At 37.2% G+C, this 24,622-nt stretch overlaps 1 protein-coding gene across 1 annotated transcript in view; it reads left to right on the top strand.

Annotated features, from left to right (window-relative positions):
• Positions 1-23,784: 23,784 nt before the first annotated feature.
• The window catches only part of LOC137648994 (venom carboxylesterase-6-like), a 139,535-nt gene continuing 138,697 nt past the window's right edge, over positions 23,785-24,622 (top strand). The window contains exon 1 of the mRNA XM_068382146.1: positions 23,785-24,015. The gene's annotated coding sequence lies outside the window, so the exon portion shown is untranslated. The remainder of the gene's footprint in view (positions 24,016-24,622) is intronic.

Below are 24,622 nucleotides of genomic sequence, written 5' to 3' on the forward strand. Positions count from 1 at the left end.
ATAATAATAATAATAATAATAATAATAATAATATTACGTACAAGATGATTCCGTATGGAAAGACCTGTAAGCAAAGAATGGTCAGAATGATTAAAAATCTTATTACTCAAAGAAGTAACTGAACGACGGTGCCAGACGCTAATATCCAGATCAGGAATAAGAAATCTAATAGACCATAAGTGTTCATCCAACAAATAAAGATGCGAATCAGTACCTGAAGACCAGAGAGGAGAACAATGCTCAAAACATGATAGAATGAAAGAATGAACACATTTCCTCAGGATAGGCTGATCACCAAATTTCTTAAAAAAGACTTTCTCATTATGCCAATATTATGAGCAATTGAAGGGGAAGGAGGCCGGGTGTGTTTCTCATTATTATTATTATTATTATTATTATTATTATTATTATTATTATTATATGCTAAGCTACAACCCTAGTTGGAAAAGCAGGATGCAATAAGCCCAGGGGCTCCAACAGGGAAAATAGCCCAGTGAGGAAAGGAAAGAAGGAAATAAGGAAAAATAAAATATTTTAGGAATAGTAACATTAAAATAAATATTTCCTATTTAAATATGAATCGAGACATCACACCTCGAATTTCAAATGAGTTGTAGATAGGTAAAAGGACATTGTTAATAAAAAAGATCTGGCCGTTGAAGAGTCGATGATGCTATAAGCCCAGGGGCCCCAACAGGGAAAATAGCCCAGTGAGGAAAGGAAATAAGGAAATAAGGAAAAATAAAATATTTTAGGAATAGTAACATTATCAAAATAAATATTTCCTATTTAAATATGATTCGAGACATTACACCTCGAATTTCAAACGATTTGTAGATAGGTAAAAGGACATTGTTAATAAAAAAGATCTGGACGTTGAAGAGTCACTGTCCTTGCCATACAATAAAACTTCGAATTTTGTTCGGGTTCAACATTATCCGTCATAATTTGAAAAATACACCAATTTCAGCTAGATTATTATTACTATTATTATCAAATGCTAAGCTACAACCCTAGTTGTTAAAGCAGGATGCAATAAGCCCAGGGGCTCCAACAGGGAAAATAGCCCAGTGAGGAAAGGAAACAAGGAAAAATAAAATATTCTAAGAACAGCAAAAACATTGAAATAAATATTTCCTATATAAACTATAAAAACTTTAACAAAACAAGAGGAAGAGAAACTAGATAGAACAGTGTGCCTGAGTGTACTCTCAAGCAAGAGAACTCTAACCCAAAACAGTGGAAGACCATGCACAAAAAGAGATTCAGCAGCCATAGGGAATTGATGCAAGGAGATTAAAATCATCTGAATATGTAAAGAGCTTGTTTTCTAGGCCAAACCCCATAAGTAATAGGTTAGCCAAGGCACTAGCCACCAGTTGAGATACTACCGCTAGAGAGTTACTGGGACCTTTGACTGGCCAGACAGTACTACATTGGATCCTTCACTTTGGTTATGGTTTATTTTCCTTTTGCCTACATACACGCCGAATAGTCTGGGGACCTATTCTTTACAGATTCTCCTCTTTCCTCATACACATGACAAAACTGAAATTACCAAACTATTTTTCTTCACCCCAGGGGTTACTGTGCTAGGAGAATTACACTCCAAAATCGAAACATTGTTCTCTAGTTTTGGGTAGTGCCATAGCCTCTGTACCATGGTCTTCCACTGTCTTGGGTTAGAGTTCTCATGCTTGAGGGTACACTCGGGCACACTGTCCTATCTCATTTCTCTTCCTCTTGTTTTGTTGAAGTTTTTATAGTTTATATTGATCTTTATTATAATTCTGTTACTCTTCTTATGAAATTTTTCCTTGTTTCCTTTCCTCACTGGGCTATTTTCCCTGTTGGAGCCCCTGGGCTTATAGCATCCTGCTTTTCCAACTAGGGTTGTAGCTTATTAAGTAGTAATAATAATAATAATAATAATAATAATAATAATAATAATAATAATAATATGAAAATAAATGGTCTGAGAACACTACCCTGAGGAACACCAGATATTACATTACTCTAGTCACTAGGGGTCCATCAACAACTACCCTTTGTAGTCTATTACTAGAAAATCATTAATGATGCTAAGGAAAGACCCACCTACTCTCATCTATTCAAGTTAGAAAATAACTGCCTAAACGATTAACACGGACAATGGCACGATTAAAATCAAAATCAGTCATATGAACATACTGACCATAATCAGCTGAATTCTAAGACATTGAAAATTATAAGAGGGGCATCACATGCTCCAAAGACTTTGTGAAAGACAAACTGTAAGCTAGGGAACACGATTACCTTCAGTATACCGATTTATACGTTGTGTAAATTGTACCAACCGTGTGTCACACGATCATACATAAATTATTTTGTATATATTATGCTTGTATCTGCGCTCTTCCCTCGCACTAAAAAAAACCAGAATAAACATGTCTGCGTTTTTCCTCTGTAACATTGTCTGTTTCTCGAACATGAAATTTCCTGTTGCCTTGAGGTTTTGTATATAAAGGAGAGTGTTCTTTAATAAAGTTACTCAGTTGATTGCTTCCTGCCTTTGAGTCACAACCTTCTCTCGGCCCGTCACAAAATGTTCACCATATTCTGTATGATATTACTTTCAGGAAACCGTAAGATTCACTGGGGTCGAAACACTCCTAGAATACCTCGTTGTTGGTGTGTCAAGCAATACGACTGTGATAGCAGGAAAAGATTTCATAAAGGTTAGTGTATTATGTAGTCTATTATGTCTTTAATTTACGTAAGATTTTTTATAATTTTTTCAAACTTTGAACCTTGAAATGTAACCGAAACTGAAAAATTACACACGGAATACTTGAGACTACAATAATTATGAAATATTGAAACTATCTCCAACTGGACAAGGACTTCATTTGAAAGCCATGAGGACTTTTAAGTTTTGCATACATAAAAATAAAATATACATGAAATATTCATTCTCGACCTAAAGTCAAACAAAGACCATATGACAGACATTATTTGTAAAATAAATCTGATTTCAATAAATCTGCATTAATGGATTATATTATAAAATAGATAATACTTGCATGCCAATTAGATATGGCCAAACCGTAAGTAATGTTGGGATGCAATTTTCAATAAAAACATCTGTTAAACTGTATTTGTTTTAGGTACTTTAGTTATCTGGCACTTGGACAACTGTTAGTATAAGTCTGTTGTAGGAAGATTGGCTCGGTCCCTAATGAGATTACATTAATATTGCAAGCCAAGATAAAATACTAGTTGGAAAAATCAGAATGTTACAAGAGCTCCGACAAGGAATATAGCCAATGTGGAAAGAAAAACTAAAAACCGAAGAATAGAAGATAAATAAAACAAATCAAGATAAGTAACGTTAAATAAATAGCATAAACTATGAACCATTTTAGTCAACCTGCACAACAATTACAATTGATCAATTTGATTGGAGAAATCATTCCAAAATTAAGTATTGGTTGGGTAGATCCGAATACAAAATATGCTTCAAATTTTTAACATTGTACACAGACTACAAAAAGAGCTGATTAAACGACCGTCTCAGTGATTGATATCAAGATCAAGGATAAAGAAATTGAATAGACCTCAAGTTCTTGTCCAACATTTAAAAGGAGAGGGTTGTTCACGTACAGACTGGAGAGCTATATGCCTAATGCTACTGTGAGGCTGTACGCATTTTTCCCTTTTCGTTTCACAATGGTTCATTCATATTTTTACCCTACCATACATAATGATAATAAGACTTTATTTTACTTTGCATCACACTTCTTGAAGAATCTGTCAGGATGTGTACCCTGTTTAGTTTGTTTGTGCGTGTGTGTTAGGCCCTGTCCACACTACCGGGCAGTCCCTGACGGGCAAACAGTGATACCAGACCACAATAGTTAGTACGATTGAGGGTTAATTACGTCGGAAGCGGGAAAACCACAGACAGGGATCTGGCATCATAAAGTGTTGCCAGATCCCTGCCTTTAGTTTTCCCGCTTCTGACGTCATCAACCCTCATTTTCACTAACTATTGTGGCCTGGTATCACTGCTTGCCCGTCGGGGACTGCCCGGTAGTGTGGACAGGGCCTTAGAAAAGTGAATTTATCAGAGCAGGTGAATCAATCTTTAATCGCTTCATGGCATGAAATGATAACATAAGCCTTTAATTGTTCATAAACAGGTGGAGATTGGATTCCAGAATCAATTCGGATATTACATCGGTAACGCCTTCATCCCCAGCATTCTACTCGTCACCATCTGCTATCTCACCTTCTATTTCGATCTACAAGATTTCCAGGTGAATACAAAATGTCAAAATATATCTACCTATAAAATCATGTTCTCTATTGAACTTTCAAAAGGAATTAAAAGACTGTGGTTTGTATACCGTAGTTCAGGAAAACTAAAATTATTTGAATTTTTTTTTATGTTATTTTACAACAGAATTCATTTTGTTTGTGTACTGTTGCTCTCAAGTCAATGCCTTAGCAAAGATGAAAAAATGAAAAACCTGAACAGAAGGTATCAACACGATGCTAACTCGTAGATATTACTATCAGTATCTTAATTCATATAAAATTTAATCTAAAGACTAGCATTTATCTATATTGCAGATACGGTAAACAGATAACGTGCTTAGAATAACTAATTTTCAACAGAAGTTTGATAAGCAACCAAATGAAATAAACAAGCTCTACCTTGAGCAGTTTAGATGTCCTTAGCCGATTCTTTACTTCTGCTCAATATATAATAACTGTGACCATCCTTTACATTCATATCTCCCTGGACAATTCTATCCCGTTCGTAATACTAGGCAGGCAGTTAATTTAATAGCCAGGCCTTCTCCATCATGAGGCTCAATACTACGCAGTACTCTAGAAGTTTTATTTCAGCTGTTACCAAGTTGTGGAATGATCTTCCTAATCGGGTGGTTGATTCAGTAGAACTTCAAAAGTTCAAAGTTGCAGCAAATGCTTTTATTGTTGACCAGGCGGATATGAGTCTTTTTATAGTTTATTTATGACATATTTGTTTTTGATGTTGTTAATAGTTTATAAATGACATGTCTGTTTTGACGTTGTTACTTTTTTGTTCTCACATTTATTTATTTCCTTATTTCCTTTCCTCACTGTGCTATTTTTCCCTGTTGGAGCCCCTTGGCTTATAGCATCTTGCTTTTCCAACTAGGGTTGTAGCTTGGATAGTAATAATAATAATAATAATAACTGTTCATATTATGGTACAATGAAAAACGTAATTTATGAAAAAAGAATAATCAAATATCGGGGATAATCACTTCATTGTATAACATTTATTATTATTATTATTATTATTATTATTATTATTATTTTTATTATTATTATTATTATTATTATCATTATTATTTGCTAAGCTGCAACCCTCGTTGGAAAAGCAAGATGCTATAAGCCCAGGGGCCCCAACAGGGAAAATAGCCCAGTAAGGAAAGGAAACAAGGAAATATTAAATATTTTGAAAATAGTAACATTAAAATAAATATTTCCTATATAAACTATAAATATTTTAGCAAAACAAGAGGAAGAGAAATTGGATAGAATAGTGTGCCCGAGTCTACCCTCAAGCAAGAGAACTCTAACCCAAGACAGTGGAAGACCATGGTACAGAGGCTATGTCACTATCCAAGACTAGAGAACAGTGGTTTGATTTTGGAGTTTAATATTCATATGTGCAACCCACCGTCTATCTGCCCACATCAGTCGTCTTCAAAGGCCTAGATGTTCTAAATTCATCTAGAATATTAACAATCTCAAAGATACTATTTCTGATCTTGTTAGTTATTCTGATGATTATGTTTGTCTGTTAAGTCATATGTCTCAATAACTATGTAGCTCAGTTGTTGACCTGAAAAATTTAAGTTACAGTAAAAATATCTCTGAAACTTCTGTGGTTCGTAATATTGCATCTTCGATGCTAGTTTTGCTTCTTTTCCACAACTTGAGATAAGTAAGAAGAGGATGATGTTTGAAAAATCAAAATCAGCTTTGAAATTTTGGAAAAAATTTCGGCCCGAAAATCGGCCGAAATTTTCGAAAAAATCTTCGGCCCGAAAATCGTCCGAAATTTTCGAAAAAATTTTTGGCTCGAATTTCGAAAACATTTTCGGCCCGAAAATCGGCCGAAATTTTCGAAAAAAAAAAAAATTTGGCTCAAAATTCGAATTTTTTTTTTTTTATAAAATATTATATTTGCATGGATATCTTTTACTATTCTACTCCTAAAAAGATAATTTTCACTCTTAACAGGATCGAATCATGGTCTCCCTCACATCTCTCCTGGTTCTAACCGGCCTCTTGACCCAAACCAGCCAGTCCATACCGAAAACAGCATACCTCAAACTGATCGACGTGTGGTATGTCGTTCACATCGCTTTCGACTTCCTGATCATCGTCGACCTTGTGATCATCGAGTGCCTCCGCCTACAAGATAGTCAGGAAGACATCTCCAGGAACACATGGCAATCGAAGATCAAAGTGGTGCCGTATTCCCCTAGGACGAGGAACAAGAAGACGAGCTTTTGGTCACCGAAGCATTTAGCCACTACAACGACGACACACAAAATGAAAAAGGCCATGAGAATGAATTCTTTGTCTCTTATTGCCTTTCCCATCACTGAGACAATCTTCTGCGCATATTTCTTCATTTTGGCCAATCTAAACTTACGTAAATGAACTTACATCAATTTCATGATAACATAAGACAAAAAATTTAACAAGAGGAAAAGCCCAGGGGCTCCAACAGGGAAAATAGCCCAGTGAGGAAAGGAAAAGGAAAGGAAACACGGAAAAATAAAATATTTCAAGACCAGTAACAAAATTAAAATAAATATCTCCTATACAAACTACAAAAAAAAATTAACAAGAGGAAAAGAAATAAGATAGAATAGTGTTCCCGAGTGTACCCTCAAGCTAGAGAACTCTAACCCAAGACAATGGAAGACCATGGTACAGAGGCTATGGCACTACCCAATACTAGAGAACAATGGTTTGATTTTGGAGTGTCCTTCTCCTAAAAGAGCTGCTTACCATAGCTAAAGAGTCTAATAACAAAATTGAGTAAGAAATGACAATCATGAAGTATTATTCATATTCTATCATAATGAAATAATTGATAAACGAGGATATATGAAATAAGTATAATACTAGACGTGACGATAAAAGAAATATAAATGTAAAATAAAATTGAAACGACAGGGAATCATATGAAATATTTAATCAAAACACACACACACACACACACACACACATATATATATATGTATATATATATATATATATGTATATATATATATATATGTATATATATATATATATATATATATATATATATATATATATAGAATTCGGTATTAAATGCCATTCGTGGGTGATATTTACATTGATTGAAATCACGTGTGCTTGTGATATATATTCATATATATATATGTTTATATATATATATATATATATATATATATATATATATATATATAGAGAGAGAGAGAGAGAGAGAGAGAGAGAGAGAGAGAGAGAGAGAGAGAGAGAGAGAGAGAGAGAGAGAGTGGAGGTCCCCTTTTTTGTTTTGTTTCATTGTTGATGTCGGCTACCCCCCCCCAAAAAATTGGGGGAAGTGCCTTTGGTATATGTATGTATGTATATATATAATTTAGGCCTTCTTTATAGCTATGCAAGGGGCGCATGCATCCCCATACATATGCATATTTCCAGGTCGTCATTATTTTCACTTTTGTGAAAAATATGCAGTGTGAGAAATGACCTTTCGACACAACAGATATCTAAGTTCTTAACCTGGGGGATTGGAGTGCCAATACTTCGACGCAAAAAGGTCAAAAATCTACAATGTTGTGGTTTTTAAAGTCCAAATAATTTACATAGATAGATAGATAAGTATATAGATACACAAGTGGATAGATCGATAGATAGATAGATAAGTGGATGGATAGATAGATAGATAGACATATAAGTGGATGGATAGATAGATAGATAGATAAGTATATAGATAGACAAGTGGATAGATAGATAGATAGATAGATAGATAAGTATACAGATAGACAAGTGGATAGATAGATAGACAGATAGATAGATAAGTATATAGATACACAAGTGGATAGATAGATAGATAGATAGATAAGTGGATGGATAGATAGATAGATAGACATATAAGTGGATGGATAGATAGATAGATAGATAAGTATATAGATAGACAAGTGGATAGATAGATAGATAGATAGATAGATAGATAGATAGATAAGTATACAGATAGACAAGTGGATAGATAGATAGACAGATAGATAGATAAGTATATAGATACACAAGTGGATAGATAGATAGATAGATAAGTGGATGGATAGATAGATAGATAGATAAGTATATAGATAGACAAGTGGATAGATAGATAGACAGATAGATAGATAAGTATATAGATACACAAGTGGATAGATAGATAGATAGACATATAAGTGGATGGATAGATAGATAGATAAGTATATAGATAGACAAGTGGATAGATAGATAGACAGATAGATAGATAAGTATATAGATGGACAAATGGATAGATAGATAGACAGATAGATAGATAAGTATATAGATGGACAAATGGATAAATAGATAGATAGATAGATAGATAAGTATATAGATAGACAAGTGGATAGATAGATAGACAGATAGATAGATAGACAGATAGATAGATAGACAGATAGATAGACTTTATATACTGAATATATACTGGATTTGTCAGTACCAATAAGAAAATTTGACGAAGGCTGTGCGGTCGGACAATAAAATTTCTAGTCAACAGACTTGGAAATGATGCAGAGATGTAAATAAAATAGACAAATTCCAATTATTATTATTATTATTATTACTATCCAAGCTACAACCCTAGTTGGAAAAGCAAGATGCTATAAGCCCAGGGGCTCCAACAGGGAAAAATAGCCCAGTGAGGAAAGGAAATAAGGAAATAAATAAATGAAGAGAACAAATTAACAATAAATCATTCTAAAATAACTAACAACGTCAAAACGGACATGTCATATATAAACTATTAACAACATCAAAAACAAATATGTCATAAATAAACTATAAAAAGACTCATGTCCGCCTGGTCATCAAAAAAGCATTTGCTCCAACTTTGAACTTTTGAAGTTCTACTGATTCAACCACCCGATTAGGAAGATCATTCCACAACTTGGTAACAGCTGGAATAAAACTTCTAGAGTACTGCGTAGTATTGAGTCTTATGATGGAGAAGGCCTGGCTATTAGAATTAACTGCCTGCCTAGTATTGGAAATGCATCCATTGCTCTGTACAATTAAATTTCTAATCATTACATTTTTCAAAGTATAATTTTGATATGAAAAACTTTCTTATTTACATTTTCCTAATAAATTCAGGAATATTCCTAAATTGATGAAAACATTTAATGATGAAGTTGTACTTAAGAATAGTACTCTGAAAAAATGTATTGATTAGAAATTCACTTTTACAAAACAATAGATGCATTTATGTGATCTCATGGAATCAAGGTAATAAAAGATATGTCCGACAAAGAGAAAAACTCTCGCAACTACATAAAAACAACATAAATATAACATTCGGACAGGAAACATAACAGGTAGTTTATTTCATCATATGAATTATTGTAATCATACTATCAATTGGAAAGAGCCAAAAGAGATCCTGTATTGTAAGGATATAATAAAACGCAATATTGTAGAATGCTGTATTATTTAAAAAAAAAAAAAAAAAAAAAAAAGTCCGAATTGATCAACTACAGGCCAGGAATGTATGAACTTGATGAAACCGTATTGTAGGGATATAATAAAACGAAATATTGTAGAATGCTGTTTTATATACTGTATATTAAAAAAAAAAAAAAAAAGTCCTTCAGAATTGATCAACTACAGGCCAGGAATGTATGACCTTGATGAACTGTATTGTAAGGATATAATAAAACGCAATATTGTAGAATGCTGTTTTATATATATTAAAAAAAAAAAAAAAAAAAAAAAAAAAAAAAAGTCCTTCAGAATTGATCAACTACAGGCCAGGAATGTATGATCTTGATGAACTGCTTGTAAACACCGTATTTAGACAATTATTATTTTCAAACTAGGCACTACTGTGTAGTAATTTCTATGTGTTTGTATTATCTCTTTTTTTATTACTGTCATAGAGGTGACAATGAAACTTTACTAACCTTTTTTTGTTACAATTAGCCAAGATGGGGCATGACAATACGAAAGCGCTCTGTCAAAATTCCGTTTTCTGACGTTTCCTTCAGCTCACTCGTAACAATATAGATCGCATACTTCAGCCATAGATTGTCTATATATATATATATATATATATATATATATATATATATATATATATATATATATATATATATATATATATATATGTGTGTGTGTGTGTGTGTGTGTGTGTCCCTATACAATAAGGACCAAGTGTCTGGCTATACACACTCAAACAAAACAAACACACACATACTCACGCACACAGACACACACACACACACACATATATATATATATATATATATATATATATATATATATATATATATATATATATACAAATATGTATATATATAAATATATAAATATATACAAATATGTATATATACATATATATATATATATATATATATATATATATATATATATATATATGTATATATATAACGGATTTTGAGCGAAGCAAAAAATCTATTTTTGGGTGAGGTAGTAATGTCGTCCTGATGGAAGTTCCTATTAGGTAGCTTTCTAGGGTATATTTGACTACAGTGATATTCCCAGAGAATTTTACCTTAAGGTATCCAGACTTCTAACTCCTGGAGTGAATATCCCTAAATAATCTCACAGGGATATCGCATAATATCAGAGGACGTATTCTTGACACGTCACATAGCTATCTTCGCCCCGAACAGTATTGACGCTTCGAGGGGGTATAGTGAAAAGAATCTGAAACGAGAATGAAAAGAGAGCCGCTCATAAGGCATCTCTCCTATTCCGTTTCCAGTGTGTATCTGATGAAGGCGGTAGCACCCTCTTTATTCTTTGTAGCGATATACGAGGTGTTACAGATACTGTACTATAGGGAGGGGTCAACAGGCCCTTTTACAATAAAAGGAAGGGCGGGTCCATCAGGACGACATGGCTACCTCACCCAAAAATAGATTTTTCGCTTCGCTCAAAATCCTTTTTTTGGGCTCAGGCCATGTCGTCCTGATGGAAGTTTACCAGAGCATTACTGTATCTGGATTCTCAATCAGTGCCGTACTCTCAAGAAAGTATTTTTCTGCTCCGTCTAGACCTAGAGACCTATGATGTTACCGTCATACATCATTTCATCTAAGCATGAACTATGTTAGTGCTTCCTGCCCCCTACAGGGAAGAGTCGTACTAGACTCTGGAAAAAGTCTCGAGGAGTACATAAAAATTTATGGATGACAAAATGACAAGCTTGTATAGTGGTCTCGCCCTATACAATATGAAGCAAAGTTTGTATAAGAGTCACCAATGTCAGAATGAATTTGTGACACCTTCCCCAATGTGACTACTCTTATAAACTATTGGATAATGGTTGTATCCGCATGGAAACAAATTTTGCCTCTTTGCCACCAACCCGTTAGGGTACCACGTCAACCCTTCCAAGGAAGGGTTACAGTGAGTGGACTTTTGCTTGAATCAGGGAACAGTCTCGAAAGACATACCATGATAAAAATATCCATATTTTAATCTTAATGCTCAGTACATTTCTAATAAAATGAGTGTGGGCGAATAAGACGTAGGGTTCACTATGAACTAGTTTATTAAAATTTAATAAACGTACATATCAGATCAACATTTATAAAATTTATAAAATGTGGATGATATGCGTAAAAGCATAAAGGAAAAAAGTCAACAGAAAATATTTTTTCATCTACTAGGAAACAGATTTGCCACTTCAATTGAATTATTAATAATAATGATATAGTCTGTATACTGTTTACATACACTAGCGTAAAAAACGCTTGGCACAAGTGTCCGTATATGCTATAGATTACCGACGTCAATGGAACAGTTCGTAAGGACACTTTCGTGGCCTATCGCTCAGCGTGTAGTAACATACAGTGACTACACGCGCACCCTCTTAATTAATCATCCCAAATTAATTACACTGTTCCTCGCAGACTTAAAACAGAAGGTTAAAGAATTCTACCTGCTGCTACCACAGATCTCATAAGTTGCTCCACTTGCTTCGCATAGTACATAAAGAACGCTTTGGATGACTACCAGCCGGTGTGCAAACAAGGATGTTCAAAGTCCATATAATTAAGGAAATTTTATGGAAGAGGCAACTTTCCTCGGATCATGACTAACGGGTGTACTGTCTGTATCCGTTCTGCGAATAACATGGGTGAATTTCGCATATAGTTATAGATAACTTTGAACCCAGGGTTTCTCTTCTGAACAGCTGTCCTCACATAAAGTCTGAAGTTCTATGAAGATAGACCTTTAGGCACTCCACTGGACATAGAGATGCATCTTCCTTCAGAGGGCAGATTCTCTAGGGACCCCACCTGTTGGTGGGTAGCTTGTTCCTGGAAAGAAACGTTGAGTCTGGAAATAGATTCAGTTCTCCCTCCAAGAACTGGATGTGGCCTTCCTCTCTAGAGAGAGCCACTATTTCATAACTCTGGCCCCCAAAGCGAGTACAAACAGAAATATGACTTAAATTCAAAACCTTCTAAGCACATTCCTCATTGTTCAATATTTATACACAATGAGGAATCATATCTAAGGACCATGCAAAGGGTCTTTGGAAGCACTGGAGGGCTGGTTCATTAAGAACGTCGTAAGAAAGGTCAACCTGTAAGGCATATAGTATCTGACTTGTCAAGACAGGCTTGAACAACAAAATTGTGTTGGCTGCTAAACCTTGCTCATGAAAATGAATGAAGAATGATAAATAGGAATCTGTCGGGATTTCTTTCAGTTTCCTTGCCTTGACAAAGGATAGCTATCTCTTCCCTGAAGCCTCATAATGTCTTCTGGTTTCCTCCAAAAGTCTAAACTGACTTATAAACACTGAATCTTTTTCTCATCGTTAAGGAGAGAAAATCATGAGGTGTAGGTTCCGTGTTTTCTGTGAAGGAGCGAAGACAGTCGACTTCTGTACTCGCTGAGACAGGGATGGATCCGGTAGCGGTACGAATTTTAGTCGTATTTCCAATGCCAGAGGGAACCACACGTTATTTGGCCACTTGTGGGCCACTATTGCTGCTTTCCCTTTGAAGGATCTCAGCTTATCGAGGACCTTCAAAAGGAGGTTGTGCGGAGGGAACAGATAGATACTGGACCATCTGTTCCAGTCCAGGGACATAGCGTCCACTGCCTCCGCTGACGGCTCCTCGTAAGGGGACACGTAACAATCTATTTTCTTGTTGTCTTTCGTCGCAAAGAGGTCTATCTGCAGCTCTGGGACTTGACTCGAGATGAAGGAGAACGATCCTGCGTCAAGGGACCATTCTGACTCTATAGGTGTAAACGTAGATAGAGCGTCCGCTGTCACATTGCGGAACCCTTGAATGTGAACTACTGACAGGTGCCATTTCGTCCTTTCCGCCAAACGGAATATGGCCAACGTCACTTGGATCTCTTCGTGCGTTTGATGCGTATTTTCTCCAGACTCCTGTTGCAACCTTAAGCTGTGCTCTTAGCACTGGATCTGTTATCGAAGCAAACTGTAGAGAGCCCAGCACTCTCCCCTGTTCGCGTCTTGATATCCGTTTGGATTTCAATAGTCTCTCAACAGATCCTGCTATTTCTTTCCTCTTCTTACTAGGAATGGGAAGCCGATGTGACTCCAAATTCCAGTGGATTCCCAACCACTGAAATTTTTGAGCTGGAGAAAGACGAGACTTTTTGATGTTGATCTTGAATCCCAGATGTTCCAGGAACTGGATCACTATCTTAGAAGCTTGCATGCATTCTGTCCTGGATGCTGCCCACACCAGCCAGTCATCCAAGTAGGCTACTACTTGGACCCCCTTTAGGCGTAATTGATGGACGGCTGCGTTCGTGAGCTTCGTGAAAATCCTTGGGGCTATGTTTAGCCCGAAAGGCATGGCTCTGAAGGCGTAAAGTTTTCTATGTAACTTGAAGCCTAGGTAGGAGGAGAGGTGACGATTAATTGGAACGTGCCAATAAGCGTCAGACAAGTCTATAGAGACAGTATATGCCCTTTGGGCAGTAGGGTCTTTATGTGCTGAAGCATGAGCATTCTGAACTTGTAGTTTACTATGAACTTGTTGAGTGGCGACAAGTCTAGAATAACTCTGAGTTTTTCTGAGTCCTTCTTTGGAACACAAAACAGCTTTCCTTGGAATTTTATGGACTTAACCTTCCGGATTACTCTTTTTTCTAAGAGTTCTCGGACATATTCCTCCAGAACGGGGGATGAGTGTCGGAAGAATTGAGGAAATTGAGGTGGAGGACTGCTCCAGCTCCAACCTAGTCCATTTTTAATTAGGCTGTGGGCCCAGGGATCGAAGGTCCAGCGATCCCTAATTAGCTGTAGTCTCCCTCCTACTGGAAGTATCTTACTTCTGCTGTTGTGGATCTGAGGCCTTGCCTTTCGAAGACTGGGTTAAGAACTGGCGACTGTGTCGCCACTTGTTGAGGTACCAGCTGGTACATGGTTGGAGGTTGTGCCACTATCTGAGGCACCGCGGTCACAGGAAGTTGTTGTTGTTGCTGTCGGTAGGGTTTAGCCGGCAGAGAGGATGGCCTAGGCCTTTTTGTCTTCCTCTTGGGTTGGAGACCCTCATCTGGAGAAGACTTTCTCTTGAGATCTAAGCCCCACTGTTTGAGAAGGTTCCTATTCTCTGTGGCGGCCTTGTCTACTACCTCTTTAACCACTTAATTGGGAAAATACGAAAGGAGATCAGTTTCCTCGGGTCGTGCCTCACCGCAGCCGAGGCGAACACGAACTCTCTACAGGCTCTCCTAGCTTTAATAAAGCTATAAAGATCCTTCGTAACTGTGGCCAGATGGGTTTTGGCCACAATCATGAACATGTCCTGGATCTTGGGGTCACTTGCCATCGTTTCTAGTGTCGTTTGCAATGACATCGATGTCGCAAGTCTTTCCTTTGTCTCTTGCTCTCTACGCAAGAGAACCTCCGACAGTTTTGGAAGTGCCTCACCGAACTGGCGTTCAGCAATAACAGCTTCCAGCTTCCCGACTGAGAAGGTAAGGTGTACGTCCTTCCAGTCTTCTTGGTCCAAGGGCAAGGTCAGAGATAATGGCTTGCACTACTCCAAGGAGGGGCATGGTTTCTTTGCCTCCACTGCCTTTAAGGCTGCCTTATATCCCTTTTCCAAGAAGGGAAAGGCTCTGGTAGGAGAGGCCACAAAGGAGGGAAGCTTCCTACTCAAGGTGGGTACCTTTGAGTTAGTGAAGCCCCTCTCTTTCATTGAGCTCACTAGTAACATCTGTGCGTTACTATGGTAAAAAACTATGACCTCCTTCGGCTCCGTCTCCTCCTTTGAGGCTGGCTCCTTCCTAAGACGGACATAGCAGTCCGGATAAGAATCTTTGTTGGGCCAAAATTCCACTTGTTCCAGGGGAATTGCTCCCAACTTTTCTGAGATCACGATCTTCCCGGTTGTCATCGGCATGTGTTCGGCATACCTCCAAGGATTAGTATCCGAGCACAAAGGAAGATCCTTCACACTGAGCCGCTTCTGGGGCCCATGTAATGCTGCAAGTCTACGTATCTCCAGTTTCATTGCAGCTTCCTTCTCATCATTCTTCCTTTGAATTTGTTGGATCATCTCAACAATGGAAGAAAGAGTCCTTCCCAGTTCATCTGGGATAGCAGACGATGTAGACGGAATAGGTTCTGGGTCCGGAACCAATGTAACCGACACTTCGTCGATTTCTTCCTCTTCTACTTGAGGAGCCTGGAACAGCTCCTCCTCCTGACCTTCTCCTAGAAGGTCCTTCTCAGTAGAATCTGACACCTCCGACATCCTATCGTCCAATTGGAGGTCTTGAAGGGAGGCTGAGACTTCAGAATCTACCGGATTCTGGGCAATTGGTATCTCCACCTGAAGCTGGAGGATGATTGCATCAGCCGATGCTTAGGGAAAAGGTAGGCCCTCATCTTCTCGTTTGGAAGGTAGGGACCTGAGGTGTTTTTCTGAAAACCCCTCACCCAGGATCGTAACGTTTCCCTGGCAGCATCCCTTGACTCCGTCGACTTAGGGTCGTCAAAAGCCTCGGTAATCAGGTTAGAACAAACTGTTCAAACCTGAGGGTCCCAACAGTGGAGATCACCTCTGGAGGCTGCGCATGCTGCGTGCCTCCTGCAATATTGATGTCCACAGAAGTTCTTACTGTCGACATTACAGAACACACTCCCGCACTTCGGATGGTCCTCCTGTAAGGAGAAGAAAAATCCATGAGTATCAAGGGAAGGCTTTCACTTACATTGAGACATTTAGCTTATATAAAAAAGCTATAAAAGAAAGAAGGAAAGACACATACTTGTATTTCCTGTCCAGTCAATTGCTGAAACCTCCCGAGATATTAAAACTAAGGTTAATTCTATTCTAGAATACCTTATGCAATTTCCTAAACGGAAATTTAAGGTGTAGTTCACACCTTGAGATAAAGTTTTAATATACGGGATAGAAAGAATACAGAAAGAACTTACTTTCTATGTATTGTACGGTCTCAACAAAAGGCTGTACAAGATAACATCAAGTATGATGAAGAACTTTTAGTGTTATCCCAAGCACTGTACAGCAGTTTCTGCTAATGCAGTGCGTACTACACTACGAATACAGCAACTACTGTACATCGCATGCTGTTGTGCCGGCGTGCACCTGCACGTGCCGGCCGGCAATTACCCCAGTATAGTTCAAAGATATACTATCCTTAACTAATAGGCGGCAGCCCCCTGATTCGCGACTGTGTGCCGGCCAGCAATCATTGCCAGCCGACGGCTGAAAACACTAATACCCGGCTGCCGGCTGCTAATTGTAGTGGCCAGCAGATTCGGGTTGTGTTTCCACTGCCGGCCGGCAAAGGTAATAAAACCCATGCCCGCCGACAGTAGCCAAGAACCAGAGAACCTCCACCTGCCCGGCTGTCGGCTGTTAAGCCGGCAGCCGGGTTAGGGGTGCAACACAATAGTCAGAGAAACAGTATGGATGTAAGGTTATAAGGCGGCATTGCCGTACGACCTTCCATCCAGAAAGAGTGAACTTATGGAAGGGGAGAATGTAGCATTCAGGCTTCCAAAGAATCCATAGCCTGCCGGGCTCTACCGGCAGACATGGAAGGGATACCAAGGGAGGTCTGGAGTTCACTCTGCAAAGAAAAAAGGGTCTCTGCCGGCTGACACATAGTGCCAGCCGGCAGAGAGCTGAGCCTGTCCTCCATCCTAACCTATACTAGGTACGGAAGTAGGACTGCGGCCAAAAGAAAATAAAAGAAAGAGAGGTGGGGAAGGGATAAGGGTCCTATAGACTTCGCTCTAGCAGGAGACACAGTCAGCCGTTAGGGAAGCTCATCCTAACCAAGAGTTGTCTATTAGGGAGGAAGACTGGCAATACTTGCTAACCTCCTCCCAACCAGAACAAAGTTAAGTGAAGTTATTTCGCCGGGCAACAGAGAAAACTCATTCTCCAGCCCGAGAAAAACAACACAGGACAGTCCGCTAGGCCACTAGAGAAAGGAATCATCCTTACGGGATCCTTCCAACATGGACTAGGGAAGCAAAGCTTCCTGCGTCCGCCCCTAACCTAGCAAAGGAGACTCTTTCTCTATGCTAGGAAGAAGCAGACCACAGACTAAAAACTCTGTTGTTCTGGCCTAACCCCAAAAAACCAGTCACTCTGGTTATCAGGTCAGGACAGACATATCCTAGAATAGATATACCTGAATTATTATACAGATAGACCCACTAGGATTAAGCCGAAGGCTTACAGAGGGAGAGAGGGATTGAACTTAGCCTCCGGAGGAGAAAAGAACAATCGGGGATGTGCGAAAGTATACTACTGTACCTAGAATACTAGACTAGGTAGGATGAGAATTGATTACCTAAATCACCGAAACTCTCTCGTATACAATCTTGGAAAAAACATTCAACAATATCTTACATGTATAAAATATTCGCCTATAGCTTCAATAATATAACGTTCGGAAAAACTTATATCATGCATGAAAGTACTAGTGCCAGACGTCTAGGCTATGAAGCCTCACGAAGGGCAATATCGGTACCTCGACCCGTGTCGAAATCACCGAGCTAAAAACTGATGGTATAATATAAGCATTCCTAGCGGAGCTAAATAGCTAAATTATTAAAGCGTAACAAACCGGGAACGTCGCTCCAGCTAACTAACTGACCCATAAGAGCGAGCGATAGCATCCAGGATGCCTACGGTAGGCAACAGCTCTTGTTTACGTTAAAATCACTTTTGATTTAATTCAAAATGACAAGAGCTTACATTTATATATAGTAAAGATGATACTCAGTTTCTTAGAGGCAGAAGAGGCCGGAGAAGTTATCAAAATGTTGAATTAAATCCAAAATGACGAGAGAACACAAGGGAAAACACCGAGTAGTAGAGCTACACGAAAAGGAATAAAGAGGGCACTACCGCCTTCATCAGATACACACTGGAAACGGAATAGGAGAGATGCCTTATGAGCGGCTCTCTTTTCATTCTCGTTTCAGATTCTTGTCACTATACCCCCTCGAAGCGTTAATACTGTTTGGGGAGAAGATAGCTATGTGACGTGTCAAGAATACGTCCTCTGATATTATGCGATATCCCTGTGAGATTATTTAGGGATATTCACTCCAGGAGTTAGAAGTCTGGATACCTTAAGGTAAAATTCTCTGGGAATATCACTGTAGTCAAATATACCCTAGAAAGCTACCTAATAGGAACTTCCATCAGGACGACATGGCCTGAGCCCAAAAATATATATATATATATTATATATATATGTGTGTGTGCGTGGGTGTGCGTGTGTGTGTGTAATAAATAAGATCTAGAGAGATATGAAAATTGTGATTGGCTACTTCAAGCTAAAGTTGGAATAAATTATGAAAGGGTAGATAATGTGATGAGTGTCGAGGGTCTTGGTGAAGCTGCAAATGAAAATGGAGCACATTTCATAAGTTTCTGTTCAGCAAATGATCTTTTCATTGGAGGTACTCTTTTCAACACAAGGACATCCACAAGTATACATAGACTTCACCATGTGGCAATTACAAAAATCAAATAGAACACATTGCCATTAATAAAGTGAAGGAGGATGCTGAGAAATGTAAGAAGCTATAGAGGTGCAGATAATGGTAGTGATTCACCAGATCCTCATTGCCACACTGAAATTAAAACTGGTAGCACCCAACAGAAAGGTAGATAGAATACTAAGACAACCTTTTAATGACTCTGATTCGCTAAAGTTGAAGAAGGCTCAGCCTATTTCGTGGAAGTAGTTCTGTCATAGGAACACTAGAGACATCCGACGAAAGATTTCCCCTTATTGTCGGTTTCTTTTGATTCTAACTGAAGTTGAAGGCTCAGCCTATTTCGTGGAAGTAGTTCTGTCATAGGAACACTAGAGACATCCGACGAAAGATTTCCCCTTATTGTCGGTTTCTTTTGATTCTAACTGAAGTTGAAGGCTCAGCCTATTTCGTGGAAGTAGTTCTGTCATAGGAACACTAGAGACATCTGACGAAAGATTTCCCCTTATTGTCGGTTTCTTTTGATTCTAACTGTACCTGATATGATGTCGTTAGTGGGCCCACCTACAGATCGAGAGGGTTAATTACGGCAAGAAAAAAATGGAAATTACGCAGTAATGCTTATCCCTCAAAGGGTGTGCGTAAACTTACAAGATTGCATTGTATCGTTCGTTAAAATTGCCCGAGACACGGGCTTCACAGATATACGGCTCGTAAAAAGCTTGGTATACACTATAGTCCATTTCTTTTAGCGAGTCATATTTGCACCGACTCGCAGCGGTGCCCTTTTAGCTCGGAAAAGTTTACTGGTCGCTGATTGGTTAGAATTATCTTGTCCAACCAATCAGCGACCAGGAAACTTTTCCGAGCTAAAAGGGCACTGCTGCGAGTCGGTGCAAATATGACTCCCTAAAAGAAATGGACTATAGATTTGCCATTCAAGGTAAAAAGAAATCTTCAAATAAAAATGTCACGCTTCAAGATACTTTCTAAAACTATTTTGACTTGAACTCAATCGTATGGCTTCATACAAATAAGAGTATGTAGTAGGTTGGACAGGGCACCAGCCACCCAATGAGATACTGCCTCTAGAGAGTTATGGGGTCTTTTGAATAGCCAGACAGTACTACATTTAATCCTTCTCTCTGGTTACGGTTCATTTACCCTTTGCTAACACACACAGCTAATAGTCTAGTCTATTTCTTACTTATTCTCCTGTGTCCTCATACATCTGACAACACTGAGATTACCAAACAATTCTTCTTCACCAAAGGGGTTACTGCACTGTAAATGTTCAGTAGCCACTTTCCTCTTGGTAAGGGTAGGAGAGAATCTTTAGCTATGGTCAGCAGCTTTTTTTAGAAGAACATTCCAAAATCAAAAAATTGTTGTCTAGTTTTGGGTAGTGCCATAGCCTCGGTTTCATAGTCTTCCACTGTCTTGGGTTTGAGTTATCTTGGGTTAGAGTTCTCTTGCTTGACGGTACTCTCGGGCACGCAGTTCTGTCATGTTTCTCTTCCTCTTGTTTTGTTCAGGTTTTTAATAGTTTATACAGGAGATTTCTATTTTAATGTTGTTACTCTTAAAAATTTTATTTTTCCTTGTTTCCTTTCCTCACTGGGCTATTTTCCCTTTGGGAGCCTCTGGGCTTATAGAATCCTTCTTTTCCAACTAGGGTTGTAGTTTAGCAAGTAATAATAATAATAATAATAATAACAATAATAATAATAATAATAATGTGCATAGAATTGCTGGAAGTCATTAGCCCGGTTACAATGGTAAATTTAGGATACATTTCATATTGAGAGCCTACTGTAACCAGGGGTAACCAAAAAGTTGTTATGAAATTATTGTAGTGCTAACTGAGAACATAAATTTTCAAGGGAATCCAATCATGGGCTGAATATTGATTCATTGAAAACATTTCTAGCTTTATAGATATATACTTTTCAAACTGGTGAACACTATGTATTAGCTAATAAAAACAACATCAACAACAACAACAACAACAACAACTATAATAATAATAATAATACCAATATTAATAATAATAGTAATAATAATAATGATGTTAATAATAATAATAATGATAATAATGTAACTACTTTCCAGGCTGGTAAACACCATGAAGTAGCTAATAATAATAATAATAAAAATAATAATAATAATAATAATAATAATAAGAACTATTTTCAGCCTGATGAACACCATGTAGTAGCTAATAATAATAATAATAATAATAATAATAATAATAATAATAATAATAATAATAATAATAAAACAACTTTTTTCAGCCTGATAAACACCATTTATTAGCTAAACAATAATAATAATAATAAAATTAATAATAATAATAATAATAATAATAATAATAATAATAATGATAATAATAATAAAACAACTATTTTCAGCCTGATAAACAATATGTATTAGCTAAATAATAATAATAATAATAATAATAATAATAAAAATGATAATAAAACAACTATTTTCAGCCTGATAAACACTATGTATTTGCAAAATAATAATAATAATAAAAATAATAATAATAATAATAATAATAAAAATAATAATAAAACAACTATTTTCAGCCTGATAAACACTATGTATTAGCTAAATAATAATAATAATAATAATAATAATAATAATAATAAAACAACTATTTTCAGCCTGATAAACACTATGTATTAGCTAAATAATAATAATAATAATAATAATAATAATAATAATAATAATAATAAAACAACTATTTTCAGCCTGATAAACACCATTTATTAGCTAAATAATAATAATAATAATAATAATAAAAATAATAATAATAATAATAATAATAATAATAATAATAATGTAACTACTTTCCAGGCTGGTAAAAACCACGTAGTGGCTAATAATAATAACAATAACAATAATAATAATAATAATAATAATAATAATAATAATAATAATAATACTATTTTCAGCCTGATAAACACCATGTATTAGCTAAATAATAATAATAATAATAATAATAATAATAATAATAATAATAATAATAATAATAATAATAATAATAATAATAATAATAATACAACTATTTTCAGCCTGATAAACACCATGTATTAGCTAAATAATAATAATAATAAAACAATTATTATCAGCCTGATAAACACCATGTATCAGCTAAATAATAATAATGATAATAATAATAATAATAATAATAGTAATAATAAAACAACTATTTTCAGCCTGATAAACACTGTGAATTAACTAAATAATAATAATAATAATAATAATAATAATAATAATAATAATAATAATAATAATAATAATGTGGCTACGCTGGCATTGCAAATAACCTACAATTGCCTTAGACACCGCCACTAAAACTGTTGATGTTACTTCAGTTGCACCAATGAAGCGGAACAACAAAATCAATAAATCAAATCTGTAACACAAAGCTAAGTACGTCTAACGGGACAGCTGATCCCTGAATCAAAGAAAGAAAAAAATGCATGTATCAGTTATCGAATGGGGAGGAGGGGGGTGGAGGATGATGCCGGAGTAAGGCAGAGAAGGAAGAAGACGAAGTAGGATGGGAGAGGATGAGGAGGAGTAGGGCAGAGAAGGAAGAATACGAAGTAGGATGGAGCAGGAGGATAAGGAGGAGTAAGGCAGAGAAGGAAGAATACGAAGTAGGAGGGGCAGGAGGGATAAGGAGGAGTTAGGCAGAGAAGGAGGAATACGAAGTAGGATGGGGAAGGATAATGCTGGAGTAAGGCAGAGAAGGGAAGAATACGAAGTAGGATGGGGCAGGAGGGATAAGGAGGAGCATAGCGAAAGAAACGCGTGGTAGGTGATTTCAGTATTTTGAGTACAAACACGAAAGGCGGCAAAAAAAGAAAAAAAAAAAAAGAAAGAAAAATACTGGGGAGGAGGCGAGAGGTTTTGGAGAGTCAGGGGAGGAGGCGAGAGGTTTTGGAGGGTCAGAGGGTAGAGGTAACAGGCACTCGGGACATACTGATGTGGAAGAAGGAAAAGAGGAAGAAGAGGAAGAGGAGCAGGAGGAGGTTTAGTGAGTGCTTGGCTGCTTGATTCGTACAGACGGCGCTGGTGTGTCACGATGATTACAACTCGAGCCTGAAAAAAAAGCTCTGAGGGACGTCCTCGGTATGATTGCTACTTGAATCGCCTGCCCTTTCGTTCCGAGTTCAACGACAAAGTTCATTACGATCGAGTGGCCCAATCGACTGGGCTTAGAGTCGAGTTCAACGATAAAGTTAATTACGATCGAGTGGCCCAATCGACAGGGCGTAGAGTCGAGTTCAACGACAAAGTTAATTACAATCGAGTGGCCCAATCGACTGGGCGTAGAGTCGAGTTCAACGACAAAGTTAATTACGATCGAGTGGCCCAATTGACTGGGCGTAGAGTCGAGTTCAACGACTAAGTTAATTACGATCAAGTGGCCTAATCGACTGGGTGTAGTGTCGAGTTCAACCACAAAGTTAATTACGATCGAGTGGCCCAATTGACTGGGCGTAGAGTCGAGTTCAACGACTAAGTTAATTACGATCGAGTGGCCCAATCGACTGACCGTAGAGTCGAGTTCAACCACAAAGTTAATTACAATCGAGTGGCCCAATCGACTGGGCGTAGAGTGTCTTGTTTTGTGTGTGTACCGTACAACAGAATCCCCCTTGAGCTCGTACCCAGCAACGGGTGTGTACCAAGAGGTCATCCGGGTGAGTACAAATCATATATGGTAGTGGGAGGGAACGTAACAGGGTCCTTTTTTTATCATCACAGGCAAGCGTGTAGTTTTAGAAGCCCTTGGAGGGTAATGCCCTTCTCCGGTATTACATAATCATTGACATCATTCCTTTGGTTCGTCCCGTGATTCGTGTACCTCGTTGTTTAGTTGTTGTTTTTCTTACTTTACTTTACTTTTACGGGTTTATTTCTCGCCCTCCATCAGACACTAAAATTCTGTTCAGGCGGGCCTTGGTGTGTGAAAATAATTTCTTTCCAGTTAATATTTTGCTCTGTATCTTATCAGTTATTTCGCTAGCATTTGTATTCAGGCTTAATAGTTTTCATGAAAATATTGAATTTATCTTTTCATTATCAACCCGTTTTCTGAGACTTAATCATTGCAATACTAATTATAAAATTTATAAAGATGGGAAGTGCAAATATACATGAATTTGTCATCCTTTGGTTCGCCCCCGTAATTTGTGTACCTCATTTCTTAATTGTTTTTCATGAAAATATTAAATTTATTTTTTCGTTATCCACACTTTTTCTGAGACTTAATCATTGCAATACTAATTATAGAATTTTTAAAAATGG

The sequence above is a fragment of the Palaemon carinicauda genome, chromosome 1, assembly GCF_036898095.1.
Source record: "Palaemon carinicauda isolate YSFRI2023 chromosome 1, ASM3689809v2, whole genome shotgun sequence".
In the NCBI taxonomy this organism is placed as follows: domain Eukaryota; kingdom Metazoa; phylum Arthropoda; class Malacostraca; order Decapoda; family Palaemonidae; genus Palaemon; species Palaemon carinicauda.